At 35.7% G+C, this 18,185-nt stretch overlaps 1 long non-coding RNA gene across 1 annotated transcript; it reads right to left on the bottom strand.

The window, feature by feature from the left end:
- Positions 1-710: 710 nt before the first annotated feature.
- LOC143668015 (uncharacterized) lies at positions 711-9,052 on the bottom strand. The gene is made up of 3 exons (XR_013168243.1): positions 9,001-9,052; positions 4,914-5,096; positions 711-932 (listed from the first exon to the last, which is right to left on the bottom strand). It is a non-coding gene; the product is annotated as an uncharacterized LOC143668015 (long non-coding RNA).
- Positions 9,053-18,185: the final 9,133 nt, after the last annotated feature.

The following is an 18,185-nucleotide window of genomic DNA, read 5'->3' as shown; positions in this document are numbered from 1 at the left end:
ATGTCCTTGTCATGTGACAAGCTAGGAGTCACAGATCACCAGAATCTGTGGTGATTCACAGCCAGCCCCAGAATACCACAGTCCCAGAAAGAAAGCATTGCCTTGACGGAGTCTTGTCTTGGATTTTCCCAACATCAAAAATGTAAGTTAATGAATTCCCATTGTTCAAGCCAACCCATTTCATGATATTTGCTTAAGCAGCCTTGGGATCTTGTTAACTGAAACTGGTCCCAAGGAATGGAATTTATATATATGGACCATATATATATGTACTTTTATTTTGAGTTGATGGTCTCATACTACATTATAAAAAAATATAGGTACTTTTTTTAGTTGATATTACATTACAAAAAGAAATCAACAATATGAGGGTATGAAAATACACTTTCTTTCATTTCCATCAGTAGAAGATACCAAATTTTTAATATTGATTAATTAATTAATTAAGTAGTTCTGAACAGGTTACACATGTACATGCTTTAATATTGAACAATTACAAAAAAGTATGCAGTAAACTAATCTCTCCTACTCCTGTCACTTACCCAGTCAGCTACCCTTCATGGACACAATTAATGGAACCAGTTTTGAGGAATATTAACAAAGGTATTACAAGCATATACATATTGATTTTTCCCATCCTATTTTTGACACATATGCCTATTGTACTCTATATTAGCTTCTTGACTGCTAAAACAAATATTTGGCTAAACAACAGGAATTTATTGACCCAAGATTTCAGAGTTTAGAAGGCTTGCTTCCTTCCAGGGTTGGTATCTTCCAGCTGGCCAGTAACCGTTGAGGTTCCTTGGCTTTTCTGTCACATCGTAATGCACATGGTGACATCTTTTCTTTTCTCTTCCAGGTCCCCTTGACTTCCAGGTTCTGGCTGCTCCCCATGTCTTTTCTCTCTGTGGTCTTCTCTATAAAGCTTCCTGTAATAGGATTAAAGACCAATGTCATTCAGTTTGGGTTACATCTTAACTAATAACATCTCCAAAGATCCTCTTTGCTACTGGGTTCACACCCACAAGACCAGAGAGGGGTTGGAACCCGAACATGCCTTTTTAGGGGAGGACATGATTTAATCCCCAACATAATTACCATTCCATAACTTACCACTTTTACTTTACAGTGCTTATGGAACCCTCCTACATTAGCCTTTTTGTGACCATCTTTTCTTATCTCTCCTTTTGGAGATCTATGTCTATATTTACAATTATACAAAAATGGATCATGTTATATATGTTGCTTTGTAGACTTTTTAGTTGTGAGCTATACCCAAGAAAACCAGCATTCTACATCTCAGTTGCTGGTAACTCCACAATTACAGTTGCTAAGATCCCAAAATTTGAGGGTTTTTTATTCTTCTCTTGCTCTCACACACTACATTCCTTCTGTCAGGGTATTTTGTGTAATCTACAATATATCTAGAAACCAACTACTTCTCCATATTTGCTATGCCACCATCCCTGGGCTAATCCAATATCTTTTGCCTTAATTAGTGTAATAGCCTCCTAACTGGTCTTCATGCTTCTACCCTTCTGTTTATTCTCAGTTTAGCAGAGTGATACTTCTAAAACAAAGTCAAATTATGTCACTTCTCTGTACCATATCCTGCAATGTACCCCTATATTACTCAGACTAAAGCCAAAGACTCAAATGGCCTAAAAGGACCTTTGTGTTCTGCCTCCCACCCATCACCTTACTTGTTTTCCAACTTCTCCGCTTGATGCTCACTATGCTCTAATTGTACTAGCCCCCTTGCTTAAGCCCTTTCAGCATCTGTTACCTCTGCCTCCCTCTGATACTCATATGCTTAACCCCCTCACCTTTCAGTCTTTACTAAGGTTTCATTCTATAAATGAGCTCTTCATCCAACATTCCTTATTCCCTGTTTTAGTTTCCTAGGCTTCTCAAGCAAATACCATAATGGATTGGCATAAACAATGGGAATTTATTAGCTCACAGTTTTGAGGCTAGGGATATATTCAAATCAAATCATCAGCAAGGTAGTACTTTCTTCCTGAAGACTGGCATTCTGGGGCTGACTGCCTGTAACCCTTGATCCTTGGCTCCTCTGTCACATGGTAATGCACATAGTGACCTCTCCCTTTTCTTCCAAGCTCTGTTGACCTTCAACTACTTGCATCCCATGGCTTTTTCTCTGTCTGAATTTTATTCTGCTTAAAAGGACTCCAGTAAAAGGATTAAGACCCATCATGATTGAATTGGGTCATACCTTAATTGAAGTAACCTCATCAAAGAGTCCTACTTACTATGGGTTCATACCCACAGGAATAGATTAAGTTTAAGAACATGTTTTTCTGGGTTACATACAGCTTCATTCCATCACATCCCCTGACTTGACCTTATTTTTCCCATAGCATTTATCACCTCCCAATGTGGGATATATATTTGTATTTATCATTTATTATTGGTCTTTTCCCACATGTTGTAAGCTCTACTAAGGCAGAGAATGTTCTTTTGTCTCTTGAAATACCCCAAGTGCCTGGAATAGCACCTGCTACCTAGAATGCACTCAAATAGTCCACTCAAGTGGACATACAGAAAAGAGTATAAATCATCGCTCTTAAAGAATAATTAAAAAGCAAACAATTCAGGTCAAGAAATAGAACCTTACCAATACCCCCTGGAAATTCCTTATGTGGACTAACCAATCAAATTCTACTCCTTCATCATTCTATTTTTTTTCCCCAACTATCTTTCTATTGCCTGAAAATTTTCATTAAAAAATGATTTATCATTTTTTATTAGAAACACAGCTTGCAAACTCATTTGATCGTTTGCTTATATTAATGTTAGAATTTTAATCACCTTCCCAATTACTTTTATGGAATTGGTCTATTCTAGTGGTTCTAACACCACAATTTAGCATGCTTGCTAAAACACAGATTGATACATCTCAATCCCAGGGTTTCTGATTCACTGAGTCTGAAACTTTGCACTTCTAACAAGCTTCCTGGTGATGCTTATGCTGCTGATTGAGGAACCATACTTTGAGAACAACTGGTCTCCAGAAATAACCCATTTTTTCCTAGGTTTTCAAATTTGTAACCATGAAATCTCATATAATACTCTCATAATTCCTTTCTCCTCCTGATCTGTGGTAGAGATTATTGCCACCTTTTTCATATCTAACCTTGCATGTCTTTGTTTTCTTTCATTCTTCTATAATTAGCCTCCATTTTAATGTTCTTCTCAAGGAAAAGCATTTGGATTTTTTTTCCTGCCAAATGTGTTTTATTACTATTTCTTTAATTTTAGCCTTAAGCTTCTTTAATAATTTTTTTCTAATTTCTTCAGAACATCATAACATCCCTCTTCTTCCCATCTTTAGTATCATTAAAAATCATTTATAGACAATTTCATGATGAACTTTTCAAAACTTTATTACATTCTCTACAAGGGAAAAGCCAATTCAAAAACAGGCTCTTGGTAAAATGGTTAGATATCAATTGTTTGTCTACGTACCAAAAAGAAAAAAAAAAAAGTTTGGTTAAAGGTCATTATTCTCTAATCTGGCAGTCAGCTGTTTGAATTTATGATGAGTTTTGAGACTAAGTCTTAACCTCATTGCTGTTTTCTCAATGCTGCACTCTGGTCTACCTGGAAAGCAAACTCTGAGTTGGAAAGTGCAGGAAATTTATAGAGGAGTTTACTGGAGATCAGCAAATGTGGGATATCCTTTCAAAATTGTCCTATATGAAACAAGGGATATTTATTTTCTCCCAGTAATCAGTCATTGGGTGTAGTCCCCTGCTCCAACTCCCAAGTGGTTTGACTTTGGAAAGGCAAGTCTTTTCCGCCGAAGGCAATCTCAGTTGGGATGGGAGTTGTCAGTCACTAACAGTCTGGGAGAGTTAGTGCTTCAGTCCTGAAGGGAGGAGTGGGTGGGGCCATGGAGCAACCATAGGATACACAACAATTGGAAAAGTGATGAGTATTTTTAACTAGGAGTATAAATTTCTTCCCAGAAAGAGATTATTTATCACATGACACAAAAATGTTCTCTTCCAAACTAAGTGTGGGAGGATTTTGCTTTAAATATTTCTGTGAATAAAATTTTACATATGAACCATAGATTTTTGGTATGAACAATCCTCCTTTTTGTGACTTTCTAGACAATTTACAATTTTACTTTAATTTCGTCTTTATTCCAAGTGTTATGTGGAATAGTTTTCTTAATTTCAAATGTTAAGATATTTTGGGTGACCATATTTTGAATTTTATTGGTTTATGATCAGAGATGTGGCCTGTTACATTCTTTAGTTTTTTTAGTTTATTTAAATTTTCTCTGTGATTAAATATGTATCAACTTTTATAAATGTTTCACAGGTATAAGGAAAAGTATGTATTCTTTTTTGTGTGTGGTTGGTATGGGTTCATCTGTGAATGTGTTTATTCTTTGTTTTACTCAACTTCTCTATACCTTTAATAATTTCTTTTCTCTTAAATCCCTCCAGTTCTGAAAGATAAGTAGACATGTAAATGTATTTTTATCAAGATCTTGCATATTTTTATTCTTTTTGCTTTAGCTGCCTTGTTGCACAGTACATAGATTCATGACTTTTAACTTCTTCATAAATTATAATCATTGTGTTAAAACTTAACCTATTTAAGGGCAGCGTGACAGTGGCTCAGTGGCAGAATTCGCGCCTACCATGCCAGAGGGCTGGGTTCTATTGCTGATGCCTGCCCATGCAAAACAAACAAACTTAAGCTGTTTAGTTTTTTTATCTTAAATTACAACTGGGGTATTAGTAAAATTTATGATTATTACATTATTATTATAATTATTGTTAATATTCAGGTCATTTTATAGAAGACCTAGTAGTTAAATATATCTTGTGAAAGTCAACCTCCAAGTTGGCCCCCAATGATGGTTTTCATACCTTTGTGTTGTTCTCTTCCATATCCTACAAGGGTTAGTATGTGTGACCAATGGAATCCAACAGAAGTGATGGCATGTCACTAATGGGATTTGGTTATAAAAGTCGTGCAGCTTCCACAACTCTCTTTTGAATCAGTAATTCTGGTAGATTCAAGCTGCCATGGCAGGGCTCACCGGTGAGTACCTGAAGCAAGGAAATAACCATATGAATGAATTTGGAACTGGATCTTCCAGGCCTATATAAGCTTTTACACGACCACAGCACCAGTTAAAAGCTTGATGGCTGTTGCAGTTGAAGATGTTAGTATCCTAGAAAAACATGTTCCTAAATGTAATCCATTCCTGTGGGTATAAACTCTTTATAAATGGGACCTTTTGATGAGGCTACTTCAGTTAGGGTGGGACCCACCTCTTTCAGGATGGGTCCTAATCCTACCACTAGAGTACTTTATAATGAAATGAGTACAGAGAGATAAAGAAAAAGAAAGCTGCAGAAGCAAAAAGCGGAAATCAACAAAACCTGAAAGAGAAGGGAGAAATAAGCGGATACCACCAGGTGCCTTGCCGTGTGACAGAGAAGCCAATGATCATATTACCTTGATGATGGCCTTGATTTGGACATTTTCCCTTACTTTAACTGTAAGAGAATAAATTCGCACAATTCTCAGCAATTTTCTTAGAGCATCTTAGGAAACTAAAATACTATCTCATGAGAACTTTGAGCCAGAACTACCGTGTTAAGTCACTCCCAGATTCCTGACCCTCAGAAATGATGTGAAATAACAGATGTTTGTGGTTTTCACCTGCTAATGTTGGGGGATAGTTTGCTATCCATCAATAGGTAATTATTACAGATGTATTTTAAATTACTGAACTTTTTTCTACCAAATTCTGTAACTCATGAAATTATTATTTATACTAGCTAAATTGAGTGGAAGAGGAGGAAGAGAGAAAAACAATTACAATAGATGCCTTCATTTAGAACCATTGTTCATTTTATTTTGCTAGAATCTAGATACTTGTGCAGACCATGAAATGGTAAGATATAGAATCTTTGTTTACAGCTTTGCACATGTACTCTATTACAGATGGTAACACTGAATTAAACATTTGAGAATTTCTCTATTTTTTCCTTCCTTTTTATAAAATTAATATTCATGTACAAACTCATCTGAGGATGACAGGCTGTCTTCTAATTTACAATTGATACCAATGTAGAATGCCTACTTTTAATGATGCTCAAACATCTTTGGGGGCAGGTCTTAGCATGTGCTGCAAATGACTGTTTCTAATATGACAATGCTAACTATGTCAATTGCAAACAGCAATGTGTCAGAATGGGGCTGTGTGCCAGTATTTGTTGAAAAACTTAGAATCATCATGAATCAATGACCATAAAGATAAGATTTAAGGAAACAGACCTGACAGAAAGCTATTTCATACAATTATCTGCTTTATCTTAAGTAGACTACCAATTTTATTTTAAATTTAGTCATTTTAAATAAGTCAATATATTTAAAATTGATTTGATAATTTCTACACCATTAGAGGGCAGGCAGTTTTACGGAAGCCACAAGGAACATGGAAACAAAATTTTTTAAAGCAGCAAATAAAATATAATAGTTTATGAAACTTAGAACTCATAGGCGTTTGCCCCAGAGCTCACGCTCCACAAACATAAAAAATGGAACACAAGGTTTTTCCAAGTTCTAGAACTCATTCAAATCTAATCTTTTCATTTACAGATAAAAAAATAAACAAAATAATAATAATGGTAGATAGTATTTATTGAGACAGACACATATAACCTAAGCACCCACCTCCACTCCTGATCTCAAACTTACTTTACACTTCTCTTTCCCACAGCAATGATCATTTTCTAATATGCCACACAATTTAAATATGTATCAGTCTAATGTTAGGTTAAGTGATATACCTAGTCCCATAGAGCTTGTTTCAGTTTGCTAGTCTGCTCGAAGCAGATATTATGAAATGGTTTGACATTTGACAATGCTAATTTATTAGATTACAGTTTTGAAGCTGAGAAAAATGTCCAAATCAAACCATCTTCAAGGTGATGCTTACTTCCTGAAGACTGGCTGCTGATGATCCTTGACTGCTCTGCCATATGGCAAGGCACACGGGCAGTGTCCACTGGTCTCTCCCTTCTCTTCAGATTTTATTACTTTCAGTTGTTTTGCTACTGTGGCTTTCTCTATTCTCTCTCTCTCTCTCTCTCTCTCTCTCTCTCTCTCTCTCTCTCTCTCTCTCTCTCTCTCTCTCTCTCTCTTCATTCTGTTTGTAAAGGACTCCAGTAAAGGGATTAAGATCTATTCTGAATGAGGTTGGGCCACACCCTAACTGAAGTAGCCTCATCAAAAGACTCTGTTTACCATGGGTCCACACTCACAGGAGTGGATTAGATTTAAGTTCATGCTTTTTCAGGGGTACAAACAGCTTCAAACCACCACAGAACTATTTAATGGCAGAGATGTGATTAGAATCTCAGTCTCCTCAGGCTTCTTACAGCAATCAACCTAGTCAACAGATATCTGTGTGCTACTATGTGCCATGACACAATCCATCCATAGACCAATTGCTCCTTTTTTAGACAGTATTAGAGGGAATATAAAAACTTTTCAGAAGAAAAGTGCTTTTAGAAATTATTCTAAAGCTTTTATTTCCTTAGAACCTATTTAAAATATAATTCATATAAAACATTAATCCATAGTAGCAGTGAACTATTTTTCTAGCAAAATATGTATTTTATTTTATGACTCGCTCTCCCATACAAGTATTTGTAAAATGAAGTGTCCCTTGTAGAATCATTCTTTTATCTTAAAATGTACACATGCTCATAGTTAAGTTTGTGATTAAGGACTGGAATTCAGGCACAGTAAAGACCTGTTTGGTTTGTGACTCATGCCATATGGATTTTGGGTGGCTTGGTGCCTCTGGCAGTTTAGACCTGTAATGGCAAATCATTGCTGGAATAATGATTCCCTCCCCCCACCACTTTTGAAATCTTTCATGAAATGAATAAGTAAGTACACTTAAATAGCTTCCCCTTTGTAGTCTATATATTGCAAAAATAAATATGGGATTATGCTATTAACACACCTTTCCCAGAATTTTCACTAAGGGTACACATTTAGCCAACTGCATTTTGACCCCTATATTCCCCATATAACTTAATACCAAAATCTAACCCAAAATATCAACAGTATTTGTATACTGAGTTGTTAAAATTACATTTACTTTTCTTAACTATTTCTCATTTAATCTAATTAAGCTTGGTTAGTTTTCATCTGAAGTAAATTCATTGATTCCTTCATTCTCAGAATATCCATAGAGCATCTATTTAAAAGAAAACTTGAATAGGTTCTGCCATACAGCTTAGATTCTGTGAAGGTGATAGTGAATGACAGCAATTAAAATACAATATAATAATGATGTTGATAAAGGAAGTACTGTTTGCTAAGGGAGAGTAGGGAAGAATAGTTATTTGGTGAAGTGGGTCAGAACATTGTGGGAATGCATGGAAAATTGTTCCAGGGCAAGGGAACAGTACGTGTAAAGGCCAGGAAGGGAGAGAGAATGGCACATGTGTGGAACTGAAAGTTCATTAAGTCTGAAATAGGGACCATGCTAAAGACTGCCAAAGATAAGACCAGAGAGGAACCCAACCATCAAGGGCTAAAACATCTTAAGTTTTAAAAGCCAGATTAAAGATTTTGTACCCTATCTTAAGAGTAATGAAGAGCTCCATAAACACATAATGATGGGGAATGATATGATATTTTTGAAGAATGAATTGGAGGCTGGAAAACCAGGTTGAAGCCTGTGAAGTTTAGAGCAGAGAGAGGAATTGGTATTATCCAATCAAGGAAAATGTGAAATGATGTTAAAGAGTTAAATGAGTTTGATAGGAAACGGTGGGAGAAGAGGCGGCATTCCCAACGTAGAGCACATCTAGAATTCTTGAATTTAAGGCTAGCAATTTCCTCTATTAAATAGGAATCAAAAATCAAGTCTGTGACATTCACAAATGTTAAATGGTTCTAATTTATAGTTATCAGTGGACTTACCAATTAAGATATAATGTGTGCTGGTCTTTCCCAGAAACTTCGGGAATTTACGTGATACCTGAGACTGAGTTAGAGCTCTGAAGTGATGCAAGTCAGCAGTACCCCATACAGGAACTGTTTAAAAGTTGAAAAAGGGGTGAACAACAGTGGCTTAGCACGCAGAGTTCTCTCCTGCCATGCTGGAGATCTGAGTTCGATTCCCAGCCCATGCATTTCCCATATTAAACAAACAAACAAATAAACCAGCAAAAACAAACAAACAATTCAATAAATGGTGCTGTAATAATGGGATACTCACATGGAAAAAGAATGAAATGTGACGCCGCCATACAGCATACAAAAAAAAAAAATGACCATGGTGATGAATACACAACGATATGATGATATTGTAGACCATTGATTTTACACCATGTATGGAATATTTGTATGTCAAGAATGTGTCTATGCTTGTTTGTTAAAGTTTTACAATAAAAATGTTTTTTAAAAAAAATTAAACATTTAAAAATAGAAGTCCATGCTTCAAAAATAAAGGGAAAAAATGATATAATGTGTTACCCATGGCCAAGAACACAGAGAGGATCTCATATAGAGTGGGTGTTTAATGAATATTTGTTGAATAAGTGAGTGACTGAACCAATGAATGAATGCATGCTCTAGGCTCCTATGAGAAAGGAAAGGGGCATACATTGTTGGTGGCAACATACTATCATTCTTAACCTCCTTTTCTTTTTATCACATTCTACTATGGATTCAGGAAAACCAGGTCCTCATTTTCCAGGCCTCCTCTGATCTAAGGGTAGTCATATATAACCCAGTTCTTTTTAATGAACTGATAGGGGCAATCTTCTAAGTGGCTTTTTGATAAAGGGAATAATCAGTAAAGGAAGTTCATTGGAGCTGCTCCTCTTCTTTACCTTAAATGTGGATGTGATGATTGGAATTATGCAGCCCTTCAGAAAGTAGCCATAAGGTAATACTGTGTGGATGAAAAGCTAAAATTGTTGGAGCAAAAGTTAGAAAAAGCCCTTGATGATATTCTGACTAATTTTGAAACCAAAAACCATTATACTCCTAGTAAAGAAAATAATAGAGCCTTATCGTTTAAATCTGTTAGTTATATTGTTTTTTTTTATGGCTAAAAAGCATTCCTAGCTGAAATGGATTACTTGTAAATAAGTGGGGGAAAGGATGATACAAAGGAATAAATTGACACCAAGAGAAAACCTCTTGTGGTACACAGAAGTGTTCTTTAGATATAATTTCTAGAGAACCAAGAATTATTCTCCCGCTAAAAGGCATCAACAACAACAAAAACTGCTTCCTTTTCTATTCGCTGATGGTTTAAATTCAATTAACCTCCTCACAAGTTTGTTGGGTTTCAAACTCAAGCTTTTCATTAAATAATTAAAAATTGTATTTATTCCGCAAAGATACCTGGCAGAAACATCAGGGACCTCAATTAACAACTGAATTTAAATTATTGTTTGTTCATGACAAGTGGATTAATCTTTTGGCTCAGACATCCAAGAAGAATCCTAGAAGCCAAAAGTTGGGGTATAAATGTACAAAGACTGGAATATTGTTTTTTTTTATTACCTACATCTGGAACAGGTAGATTTCATCCACGCTCATCTTCATCCCCTTTTCAGAATACCCAGAAATATTCATAAATTAGAACCTGTATACAGATATTGCTTCCCAGAATAATTTCCTTAAAATCTTCATCTACCTTTGCTTGCTTTATTCCAACTCACCCTTACAGGACCCAACTCAATTGACATGCATCTCCTCAATGAAAAGCATGTCCCAATATCCACAAAGTTAGTTATTCTATTTTCTATGCTACTAAACTATTTCATTTAACAACAAATTTCTTCCCTATAGATCTTGTCTCATGTCCTTGGCACAGAGCATTTCAGCTAGAATATAAACCCAAAGCTAAAAGGCCAGAAATCAAATCAGTGGCTGCAAGGGACTGGAGTAAGTGGGGAGGGAACTGCCTGTTGTCCAGGTTGCTCTGTTGGAGGTTACTCTAATTAGTAAGCTGCTGGAATGCAGTATACCAGAAATGGAATGGCTTTTAAAAGGGGGGATATATTAAGTTGCAAGTTTACAGTTCTAGGACCCTGAAAATGTCCAAATTAAGGCACCAACAAGAGGTTACCTTCACTCAAGAAAGGTTATAAAAATATCCAATCTAAGGCATCCAGGGAAAGATACCCTGATGATCAGGGATTCTCTCTTAGCTGGAAAGGCACATAGGAAGATCTGCTACCTTTCTCTTCAACAGCTTCCCCAGGGCTCTGTCCATGCTATTGGCTGGTCGGTTCTGATGGCTCTCGTGGCTCTCACAGCTCTGGACTTTTTTCCAAAATGGTTCCAGTAGCAATGCCACCTTGAATAGGTGGAGACACATCTCCATGGAAAGCATCTAATCAAAAGTTACCACCCACAAAATTGGGTGGGTCACATATCCATGGAAACAATTAAAATGATACCACATGCAATATTGAATGAGGATTAAAGGGTATGGCTTTTCTGGGGAACACAATAGATTCAAACTGGCACGGGGTAAAAGGGTAATGAACATGTTCTATATCTCAACTGTAGTAGTGGTTACATGACCAAATGCATGTGTAAAAACTCATCAAACTGTACCCTTAAAAAAAGAGTGAATTTTACTCTATGTAAATTATACTTCAATAAATGCATTAACAATAAACTGTATAGGAATAAATGAATGAATATAAAGCAACTGAATGACCAAATGACACATTTGCCTGAGACTTAATTTCCTTCCTAGGAGAGTTTACTATTTTTAAGTACTGACTGGAACCAGGCAATGCTTAACACAAATAAAATTTTATGATAGGCATTTTAGGCAAGGCAGTGAGACTTCTGGACAGAGGCACTTTTAGGAATTCCTTAAATTACTCTGTACATGCTAAGTAAGAAAGTGTTTTGTCAACACCTGTCATTCAGAGATCATTTTTATATTGTTTCTAATATAGTACAAGTCCTACCTAAATTGGAAAAATAAAATAATCTTTCCTAATACTTTGACTCAAGTGCTTTTCCAGCCAGTCTCAGATCTTACACCGATATTAAGAAAGAGAGTAGGTGTGCTAGAGAAATTTCAAATGGAGCCAAGCTCTGAACATGTAGAAGTTATAAAATTTATAAAATTTGTCTAACCAATAGTTTCTGATATTTCTATTCTAAGATTACCTATCTGTATAAGTATCTGACAATAAATTAAACTGATGTTGAGTTAGATTTCTGATGGATTATTAACCTATGTTTTCCTCTATAAAGACTTAACTTTAAATTTGTCTTGGGATATAAATTTAAAACTTTATTGTATCTAGTTTAATTGTCAGTGGACAGTGTGTGTGTCTATGCAGAAATGCACACATGCAGCACCTACCCATATCCTCTCATAAATTTCAATCTCTGCTCAGAAGAGGCAGAAGCCTAAAATAAAGAGTGAAATTTGAAACCTGTATAGGGTGTCATTTTACATTACCTGGACCAAAGTCTAGCATCACACAAAACTCTCAATTGTTTCATTCCTACTTGCTCAATTTTTTAACTTACAGAGAAGTAGCATCTGCGGGGTAATCGGAAACAGCTCAGGTTCATTTTTCCAATCTTAATCCTGACTATTATTAGTTAAAATATGGGCTAAATCACTGCTTTTTAATCTGTCCAAGAATCATCTATAACATGTAGAAATATTACCTTCATGATTATAGTCAGGATTAAATGAAATATATGTAAGTCTTTTATAAACATAATATGGTCTATTATCTAAGTAATGGACAAATCAGTGACATCATTGTATCTGGTTATAGCACAAACTTGTCTATTGGTAGAATCAGAAATGAAAGTGGGGAAATTCCAGATATGTTGAACTCAATATATATTTATTAAGAATCTATTATATATAGAAATAGGAATTATAGTTGGCACCTGGGATACAATATAGCTCCTACTTTCACGAAGTTTATTATAACACTACTGTTCTAGTTTGCTAGCTGCTGGAATGCAACACACCAGAAACGGATTGGCTTTTAATAAAAGGGGATTCATTTTGTTAGTTCTTCAGAGGAAAGGGAGCTAACTTTCCACTGAGGTCCTTTCTTACGTGGGAAGGCACAGGATGGTCTCTGGCGGCCTTCTCTCCAGGCCCCTGGGTTTCAACAACTTTCCCCGGGGTGACTTGTTTCTGCATCTCCAAAGGCCGGGGCTGAGCAGTGAGTGCTGAGATGAGGAATTCTAAGCTGCTTAGGCTGTGCTACATTGTGCACTCTCATTTAAGCACCAGCCAATTAAGTCAAACATCATTCATTGCAGCAGGCACGCCTCCTAGCCGACTGCAGATGTAATTAGCAACAGATGAGGGTCATGTAACATTGGCTCATGTCCACAGCAACAGAACTTGGCCTTCTCCTGGCCAAGTTGACAACTGAATCTAACTACCACAATTACTAAGTATAGTCCTTTTTTTACAGTGAAGAACTAAGACTCAGAGAGAAAATAAACCCAATAAATATTTCACTGGTCTGTGTGAGGGTTGTATATACAATGTGTGTGTAAGTGCCTGGCACAGTTCTTGGTCTTACAACGAATTATCATCATTCAGTCATTAAGTTAAAACATCATCTAGGGAAAAATAGATGGCCTTTCATTTAGAATAGCTCCCCAGCTTAATTTGCTTAATTTTGCATAATTTTGACTTGCTTAACAAGTCCAGGTCAGTTGCTTATTGAATGTTTCACACTCTGACTTTGTCTGGTTATTTCCTTATAGTGTTGTTTAACTTGTTCTTAGAAGTGATGCCACAAGTATAGATGTGATAAAATTTGGAATTAGATGTATGAGTTGAATGATTCAAAGTATCAAGCAACACCTTGACATTTTGGGTATAGACAACGACAAAATGGTGACTACAACATGCTGTGTGGAAAATGGTTTGCAAGAACACTGGGCTTTATATATTGTTTTGTGTATACATTTCAGAGAACTCAAATTTCCAGGTGAGGGTGTCCTGAAGATTGTAAGATATTCATGAGTGGATAAAAGAAGAAAAAAGTTAGAAGGAAAAAAATTCTTTAATGTGAGGTTTAATGTGTTCTTTAATGTGAAGTTACTGGAAAATCAAGCATCATGAGCTTTATTTAGAATTCAAATCCTATGTTTTTCCAGAAGAAGAATAAGGGTTGTAGCAAATTATGGCAGACAGTTCTAAAAAATGTGAAAAACATTCAGTTTTTAATCTCCTAAATTCGTAATGGTAGTGTTGGAGGTTTTAAGTTTAAAAAGTCACTTAAAAGAAGGCAATGGATCATCGTGAATTCTACGAGTTATGTCTCAGAACTTCTCAACTGAAATGCACACAGCACAAAAGAGTCCATGAGCCCCTGAACTGAGGTACAATTTTTTCATGGGCATGTGCAGTTTTCTGCACAGGATCCATACCTTTGAAAAAAAAACCAGATTCCCAAAAGGAGTTCATGACCCTCCCCTCCACTATCCAATCTGCCACTTTAAGAACCATTACTCTGGGAAAAGAGGTCTTTGCTCACACATTGGTCTGGTTTTTTTTTTTTGTTTTTTTTTTTTTTTTGGCTTAACTTCTGTTACTAGGGAAGAAAGAGTTATTTAGTTGTATGATTTGGTATCTTGTCTTTTTCATTTCACCTTTATGTGTGGGAGGTAAGATTAGTCTACACAAGATTCCATTACTGAGCAGGTGTGGTTTACATGTCTGAAATATCAAGATAAATCTAAGGATTCTATCAAATATTTTCACTAGCTCTTTTCAAAAAATGTTTTGTAATTAACGGGAGTTTGGAAATCCTTCATAAATAGTTATTTTAATTTAAAAGCTGAATTATTTCCCCAATAAAGATCCCTGAAGCAATAATTTATTTCTGGAATTTTAGTGACTACATTTGAGTAGTCCTAATAACAAAATTCTCTTGTATGGTCTGTATTCTAGGAACTTTATCTTAACTACCATGTTGAATCACATAAAGTAATGCAACACAATTTAGAAACAGTGGTGCTTTTCTAAAATTATGTATATATTTCTAGAGAAGAGGTGCCTTTAAGATGGTTTCATTTATACTTCCCAAAAAAGAGGAATTAGATAATACTTCTTCCGGCAAAGAAGACAGGAAGTGTAAGGACACATAAACAGATTTTCTTAAAGGATGATTAGTTGAGCTTGGTGAGAAAAGAGGCTAAGATTTCCGGACAGCTTCTGAGTTTGGGAATTATTTTTTTTTTTTAAGGCTGAATGGTGGGGTCACATTTCATTATTTTTCCATATGAGTAACCCATTTTTTCAGCACCATTTGTTGAATTGTTTGTTGTTTGTTTTTTGGGTAAGTGTGTGGACTGGGAATTGAACTTGGGTCTCCCGCATGGTAGGCAAGAATTCTACCATTGAACTACCCTTGCACCCTGAGTTAGGGAATTTTAAGAGGGGAAATAAGGAATATTCTAATTCTAAGTGGAAGAATTGATACACTTGAAACAAAAATGGAGAAAAAATTTTGGAACTGTCCCAATGACCTATTACTGCATAACCAAGTACCCCCAAAACTCAGTAGCTAATACAGTAGCCATTTTATTATATCTTATAATTTTTAGGTCAGGAACTTGGACCACGCTCTCCTGAATGATTCACATTTTATCATATGTTTCTTATTTATGAGTTGAAATATTTTTATAGAGACACTTTCCTTCATTGACTATTTGATTACCTACTGGAACTCTTGATAGAGGATAGATAGGATAAAATGTGATTATTATCCTTTATTTACAAGTTTTCATGATAATTATCTTCCTATCATCCTCCAAATATAACCAACTTTTCTACAGCAGCCAAATATATGTTTTTATTCTTTTCTCAATTATTTATCTTTATTGATATATATATAATATCAAATATAACCAATTTTTTAAAAATATGATTAAAACTCATAGATTTAAATTTATTTCATGGCTTTCAAATCATTGCAATTTTTAATCTTATTGAAGCACAAATTATCCCACATTTGGCAACTGGGAACCTCTTTGAGCCAATTCCTGAATTTTTTTATATGACACTAGTGGTCTTTTGATACTTTCTTGCTTTTTGGTATAGGAAGATTTTCCAGGATTATCCTGTACATTTCCTGTTGCAGACATGCAATCAACCCAATTGCCGAGAACTTTGGTTTCTGTGCTGGTTTGAGATTATTAAGTACCCCAGAAAAGCCATGTTTTAATCCTGATATAATCTTGTGGGGTCAGACCTATTGTTTAGGGTGAGGGATTTTGATTGGATTGTTCCCACAGAGATGTGATACATACAATTGTGGGTGTGATCTTTTGATTGTATGGAGCTGTGACTCTGCCTATTTGGGGTGTGTCTTGATTAGTTTACTGGAGTCCTGTAAAAGAAGAAACATTTTGGAGAAATTCAGAGACAACATGAGACCCAGACATTTGAAGATGCAAAAAGAAAATGCGCCCAGGAAAGCTGTTTGAAACCAGAAGCCAAAGCACCTGCAGATATCAGCCACATGGCTTTCCAGCTGACAGAGGTGTTCTGGTCTCATCGGTCTTTCTTGAGTCAGAGTATTATTCCCTGGATGCCCTAGTTTGGACATTTTTATGACCTTAGAACTGTAGACTTGTAACTTAATAAATTCCCTTTTTAAAAGCCATTCCATTTCTGGTATATTGCATCTGGCAGTATTAGCAAACCAAAACCTTTTTTTTTTTTAGTGGTATATGATATTTCATAACCACAATCTTGGTGCTAGTGATGTGTATTGAGTTAGTCATTTCTAGTCCTTTTCAGTGGACAGAGATAGGAAAAACACACATGCATGTATTATATATATTTATATATGTGTGCATCAATCCTCATGTGTTCATGCTGATATTTCTAATTCAAATAAAGGACCAAAGGATTTGCATTCATAACTCTCTATTACACCTATATCTTCTCTCTTTTACTCTAAGACTTTTGGATCTAAAGGAAATAGGAAATAATTGAATTAGAATATGTCATAAGTATTCATTTGCTTTATCCAATAATATGCACACGACAGTCTTGAATAAGATAGTAATATACTGTTCTAGTTTGCTAGCTGCCAGAATGCAATATACCAGAAACGGAATGGCTTTTTAAAAGGAAGAATTTAATGAGTTGCTGGTTTACAGTTCTAAGGCTGAGAAAATGTCCCAATCAAAACAAGTCTATAGAAATGTCCAATTTAAGGCATCTGGGGAAAGATACCTTGGTTCAAGAAGGCCGATGAAGTTCAGGGTTTCTCTCTCATCTGGAAAGGCACATGGCGAACACAGTCACAGTTTCTCTCTCGGCTGGAAGGGCACATGGCAAGCAAGGCATCATCTGCTACTTTCTCTCTTGGCTTCCTGTTTTATGAAGCTCCCCAGGAGGCATTTTCCTTCTTCATCTCCAAAGGTTGCTGGCTTGTGGACTCTGCTTCATAGTGCTGCAGCATTCTCTGCTCTCTCTGAATCTCTCATTCTCCAAAATACTTCTTCTTTTATAGGACTTCACAAACTAATCAAGACCCACCCAAATGGGTGGAGACATGTCGTCCCTTAATCCAGTTTAACAATCACTCTTGACTAAACCACATCATCCAGGGAGATGATCTGATTACAGTACTGAATAGGGATTATTTTACCTTTATGAAATGACATTTTGATTAAAACATGGCTTTTCTAGGGGGCATACTTCCTTTCAAACCAGCACATATACTTACTCTAATACAATTGTTGAATGAAGTTTAAAAATATTTTTTGCATATACTCCTATCATCTCTCCCCATATTATTTTTATTTTTACTTTTCTCCCATTTTAATAGTCACACATCGATAGATCCTATAACCGTTACACACAATATTCTCTTCCTTTTAAGCCTCATTATCACCTTTGTTCTACAAGTAACTAAATATGCAATGCCTAGTATCTGCCATTACATCATTGTCTCTACAGACATTTTGGTTTTCTGAAGCTATTCTCTAACAGAGTCCACAGGAGGGCTCATGGGAACAGTATCATCAGAGTTCTTGCATGACATTAACAGTTTTGGTTTTATATATTTTTAATGCAAATTTATTGAGATGTATTCATACACCATGCAATCCATCCA

The sequence above is a fragment of the Tamandua tetradactyla genome, chromosome 24 (assembly GCF_023851605.1).
Source record: "Tamandua tetradactyla isolate mTamTet1 chromosome 24, mTamTet1.pri, whole genome shotgun sequence".
NCBI lineage: Eukaryota > Metazoa > Chordata > Mammalia > Pilosa > Myrmecophagidae > Tamandua > Tamandua tetradactyla.
This window is presented reverse-complemented; position numbering and strand designations above follow the sequence as displayed.